The sequence below is a fragment of the Triticum urartu genome, unplaced genomic scaffold, assembly GCF_056163025.1.
Source record: "Triticum urartu cultivar PI428250 unplaced genomic scaffold, HENAU_Tu73 scaffold1, whole genome shotgun sequence".
NCBI lineage: Eukaryota > Viridiplantae > Streptophyta > Magnoliopsida > Poales > Poaceae > Triticum > Triticum urartu.
Genome location: NW_028259461.1, coordinates 12,297,286 through 12,303,101, shown reverse-complemented (window position 1 = coordinate 12,303,101; position 5,816 = coordinate 12,297,286). Strand labels below are relative to the sequence as shown.

At 50.7% G+C, this 5,816-nt stretch overlaps 1 pseudogene; it reads right to left on the bottom strand.

Annotated features, from left to right (window-relative positions):
• Nucleotides 1-599: 599 nt before the first annotated feature.
• On the bottom strand, nt 600-1,603 carry LOC147956446 (uncharacterized; annotated as a pseudogene).
• Nucleotides 1,604-5,816: the final 4,213 nt, after the last annotated feature.

The following is a 5,816-nucleotide window of genomic DNA, read 5'->3' as shown; positions in this document are numbered from 1 at the left end:
GAGTGCCCGTCAAGGCGCTAGCGCATACCCCGGGGTGATCATCACCACCTGCACCTCACATCTCGGCACAGTGGAACGTGTAACCCGCCTGCTGTCCAAGTCACCACTGAATTTCCTGTAATTCATAGCGCCTAACAGAACGTAGCAGCAAGGGACAACCCACCCATACAGACAGCCTGCGGGAGGATGGCACTACTGGCAAAGACCGTCTGGCGAAAACGCCGCAGGCGCGAAGCGTGGTGGGCCTGCGCCGGGGGAGCATAGGGAGGAAAGGGAGCCCGGACGGTGGAAGAGCCAGGGGAAGCCGGGTCATTTGACGGAAATGGAAGTCCGAGCGGCTCATTCATTCTTGAAAAAGAGGGGGGGAGCGAGCCAATGTATCAATGAATAGATACAGTCAACGGTATTAAGACAGCGCTGCCTACACGCGAATTAGCTTCCGAGGTCGAGCAGTCTCAATTTCACTACAGGATTTGCGAATGAATGCTGGGCTGGGCCACCTCAAATGCGTGAGCCGCATGCGGGAGACCCGCAACGTACGGTTTTCAGGGGGATCCGGCCGGCCGGGCGCCCACCCGACTAGAGGGACTGAGAATTAATCGAGTACAAAACTTATCTTCAAGCTTTACCTTATTTTGATCGTTTAGAGGGCGATCGCGGAGTCACTGAATGAAGTCCTCCCTCCCTTTCTTCGGAGGTGCTGACCCGCTGCGAGGCAGATATGACTAAGTGACATATTGAATATGGCGACGACTACAGCATGTCGTAGAAGGAGATAAGAGGTGGAGCCAACGACCACTAAGACTCACGTATCTACAACTACATTCCCGAGCGGCAGTCAAAACGGAGGCGTGAATGCAAGATGCCAGCGGAATGATCGACCGGACAGAGGCTAGGGCAGCTTCTTCCCACCGCGTCCTTCCTTGTGTGTCGGAGATACAAAGCGAGTGCACCGGAAAAGAAGGGGAACTGAATCGATCTATTCCATGGCGAAGCATCCGAAGCTTAATGCACACTCACACGATCTTTGCCGAGAGATAGGAGCATTCGGTGGAACCGGTGAACTACACTTGCTTCTTGATAGATGTGTGGGACAGAGGGCTCGTGGTACCTGCTGCCCGCCCTTCCTCCGCTTTGATAACCGTGGTGAACGGAGAGTGGGCAGAGCAAAAGGGAAGGAGGTCCTCATACGGAGTCGCACACTTGAGCAGTGCGGGAGACTGGAGAATGGGTCGAGTAAACTCCCTTAGGGCCGATTAAATCACAGACGAGGAACTTTTCTTTCTTTTTTTCTTTTTGATTTGAAGGGTATGTTCTCAAAAAAGAAAGGCAGAGGTAAATACTTCGAAGAGGCAGCTCGGTAGGGATGGATGGTCAATAGTCAAGTCAAGGATGACTTCTTTGTTGCGAAACGATGGGGGAGAGAAAGCACGCCAGTGATTCTCTGAGCCGGTCTTCATTTCCAACGCCTCGGGAAACAGGTCGAGATAGATGACAGCACCTTTTTATCCTCTTCCTTACCGGGAAGGCGCACTTCTCTTCTTCTTCTGGCCTTCACCTCCTGCCCGGCCCGGAAATAGAACCCAGCCCCTTTCTGATCCATTCATTTCTGCAAGCAGGCGGGATCCAGAGCTAAGCCCCCCTCCTATTCGAAGCCGGGTGTGGCCTCGCCCTTTTGCTCTTCCTTCGGTTTGGCTCCACGAAGGCGCCGCCTAGACTAGGAGCCCCACTCATATTCAAAAGGCGCCCAGCTTTCAAGACGATGATAATAATTAGTCAACTTTTTCCAATATCATGGAATAGCATGGCCCGGGGCAAAGGTAACACCAGTGGGAGAGCCGTGTTATGGGTGACCTTATTGCACGGTTCAGAGAGCACTTGTGTATGTGATGCAAGTGACGTGTACGAAAAAGCTGTCGTAAGTTTCGTTGTTCGTTCCGTCGTTGACCCTATCTATGTTTCTACGATGCCCAAGAACACGCTCATTCTTCAGCCGTAGAGAGACTTTTGAATTGTGAGGTACCATTACGAGCTCAATATATAAGAGTGTTATTCTGTGAAATAACTCGAATTTCAAATCATTCACTTGCTTCAACTACTCATGCTATGGATGTGGAGCATCAACTCCGTTCCTTTGGGCTTTTGAGGAGCGGGAGAAATTGTTGGAATTCTATGAAAGAGTCCCGGGAGCCAGGATGCATGCCAGTTTCATACGACCTGGTGGAGTGGCACAAGATCTGCCTCTTGGCTTATGTCGAGATATTGATTCCTCACACAACAATTTGCTTCTCGTATCGACGAATTAGAAGAGATGTCAACCGGCAACCGTATCTGGAAACAACGATTAGTGGATATTGGTACTGTCACTGCACAGCAAGCAAAGGATTGGGGATTCAGTGGTGTAATGTTAAGAGGTCGTGCGACATGAAGACATTGATAGCAATATGGGGAAGTTCCATCAGGCAACAACGGTTCTGCCTGACCCTACAAAAGCATGCATATGTTGTCAGTGAAGATTTTGTGTGAAGCCTTGGAGACGACGTACCCGGGCTAGGGTGAGCTGAGGGGGACAGCGTAAGTGAGCGAATGTGTGTAAGCCCAGTCAAAGATTCTATTCTAGCGGGGCGGGCCATCAACCTTCGAATGGTGTTGGTCCTACGGACCGTGAACGGATTCGCCTCTGGCCTCTGGGCACGTCGGAACCGCATGAGGTTCACCGGGGTGGAGCACGGTCCGCCAAAATCGGCATAGGTTAGGTGCTATTGATGGAACATGGTAAGCCCATCTTTCTCCATATGAAAGTGCTGCGGGCACATAGAGATGTGGGTAGAGGAAGTCTCAAAAAGCGAAGGCCGAGCTGTAGGTCACGTGACCTGCACCGAAAAGGTGCTGACTGGGCTTTCTCCTGGATCAAAGCGGATCAGCTCGCCAAATTCGTCGATCGAATCGGGCGCCCCGGAACGTCGAATGAAAGTGTCTTTCTACAACCCTATTTATATGATTTTTAGGGCCCCTTTCCCCCTATCCCTCCCTTATGTTTAGGAGCGGGATCTGCCCAAGAACGACCTGTGGTGGTACGGAAGGCACGGACTCCGCAAGCGTCCCGCACCCTCTGAGAAAGAAACTCCTCAACCATCACAAGATAAAGAAGTATGACGCTCTGTGTCTGACTCTATTGGTCATAGTTCCTTGCTGTTGCGGCCGGTGCTCGTTTGCGCGCGTGTGAACCACCAGATCATAAGGAAAGATGCCTCTCGGGGCATCTGAGAATGATTCGAGCCGTATGAAGGGAAACTCCCACGTACAGTTTGTTTTGGGGGGGAAGGAGCCCGACAGGGTCCCCCCACTGACTTGGCCCGGGCCTAAGTGAAAGTGCAAAAGTGAAGTGGTGGGCCTACCCATCCCAAACAGGGGTATGCTGGGATTTCGCGAAGAGCAGCACCTTACGATGTTCAGACCAATCGGATCTTGACGTACCAGTAGGTACCAGAGGAGATCGCTATGATCGTTACTGTATCCGTATCGAAGAGATGCGACAAAGTGTTCGGATCATTGTGCAATGTCCTAATCAAATGCCTAGTGGCATGATCAAAGCCGATGATCGTAAGCTATGTCCTCCATCACGATCTCGAATGAAACTATCCATGGAATCGTGCGCCGTGTGAAACGTAGATCATCGCCGTTCTTAACCGAGACTCAGGTTAAGCTCCGTCTCGGAACCGCCGTGGGGTTAGGAGTAAAGCATCCCGAGGTTGGCGCATCTCGTTGGGCGTGGAGAAGCATTGGGAACCCCAATATCTTTCTTCGGAGCAAGTTTCTTTTCCCGTCCCCTCGCCCCGGCATAGCGCTTCGCTTCCGGTTCTTCGGAGGAATCAACTGACTTCTCCCTTCTTCATTGATCCGGGGGAAAGGGAACCGTCTACCAGTTGGAAGCTAGACATCAAGGTTGTGGCTTGATGAGGATAACTAAGCTGACACGCCGGAGTTGGCTGCTGGCACAACAGGGTGGTGCCTTACCGCACCGCAGGCGCACGCGCGGTAGCGTTCGTGGTGGTGCTTCAGGATTCCAATGTACTGCGTCCAGGATCAGAACGAGCTTGCGGCGGACCACTGCCGTCCCATTCTTTAGTGAGCTGGAGCGCTGCCATCTTATCCACGGAAAACGCGTCAAGCTATCGCTTCGGGTCGAAGCACTAAAAGAAAAGGACCGGGAAACGCGGCGGCATAGGAACCACGGGAACCCAGGAGGGAGAAAGACGATGTACGGGATACGGGATCCTCGCAGTGGCTGGACCAAAATCCAGCCGAGAGAGGGCAGCCTTTAGAAGCAACAGGTTGGGAAACCAAGAGAAGGCTTCGCCTTTTCTTATCTTCTTCCCGGCACAAAAAGAGGGATTAGCATTATTTACCCCATGAGAAAGCACTAACACCTTCCTCATCGGGGCTCCGCGCACTGGGAAAAGGCTTCCGCGACAGGAAACGGCTACTAGTTAGGAAGTGAACATAAGGTATCAAGAGGTCCCTCACAGTCAGGTGCAATGCAATTGCCCCCTATTAGTCAAGTACCCCTCTTCCTATTTAGTTTAGGGGTTAAGGCGAGAAATGGCTTGATGAACCCTTCCGTTCACCACGCACCGGCCCCATTCACTTGCAACTCGTAGAGGCTGTAAGTAAACAGTGCCCCACTAAATTCAAAGTGACGGTGGGGTTGAAAGACGAGAGTGCCTACCTCCGCGCCGAGAGTGCCCGCCCTTTCTGTCAAGTAGGCTACTTTTTCCGGAACGCAGTCCGGAATAAGCGTTCTGTGTATATAGATATCTTCGATGCTGTCATTTCGACATGTCCGCTTCAACCCCTCTTTCGCCTCCCAAAAGCAAAGTTGGCTTGACGAGCGCAGATGAGGGAAGCGGGAGCAATAAAACCAAGAATCTCTTTCTTTTCTTTCCAAATACTTTATGAAGTTAAGGGGCAAAGAGAAGCGCTTTCGCTACTGAGAAAGCGAATGGTCAGCGCGAGGGTTCGACGACTTAGCCGAGCGTTAGCGACGCGTCATTCTCATAGCGAGGCGCTTCGAGTTAGCGAAGCGCTGTAGTAGCGTCGGAGACTATGTGCTATAATGCTGAACTAAGGACGTTTCCGCCTTATCTATAGAAGCAGTCGACTGAGTCTGAACGAATGGGATCCTTGGTGGGTAATGGCTCAATCTATAGATGGAAAGCCTTATGATGGGAAACTACCACGTTAGGTTTGGAGAGAGATGGGACCCGTTTATAGTTTAGGGGAGCAGATGCAAGCTTTTTCTTTCCATAGCCGGCAAATGACTACCGGATCATCGGTCTACTCTACCTCAATTCACCATTTCGAACTTTATACAGAAGGTTTTTTCCGTACCAGCTCCTTCTACCTATACCGCAGTTGAAAGCACCTAAAGGTGAATTTGGTGTCTTCTTGTCAGTAATGGGAGTAATCGTCCCTACCGTTGTAAAATAAGAGCACCTGCTTTGCCCATTCACAAGGACTCGATTCTATGTCCAAACATCACATGCCAGCAGATAGTAGTCACCATCATAGGTACTCAAGATATTGTGTTTGGAGAGGTAGATAGATAGGACGTAGTCTTGCTCGATCAGGACCTAGCTTTATTGCGAGCCAAAACTGCCTGAAAGAAGCAAAATGGAAAAGGATGCAAAATGCAATGGGATTCTGATCCAATAAGAAATCCCATTCGGAGTTTGTTTGGATCAAATTCCTATGTTATACTATTCCATTCTCGATGATGAATCGATTTGATAGATCAGATATTGTTATTCCAAATA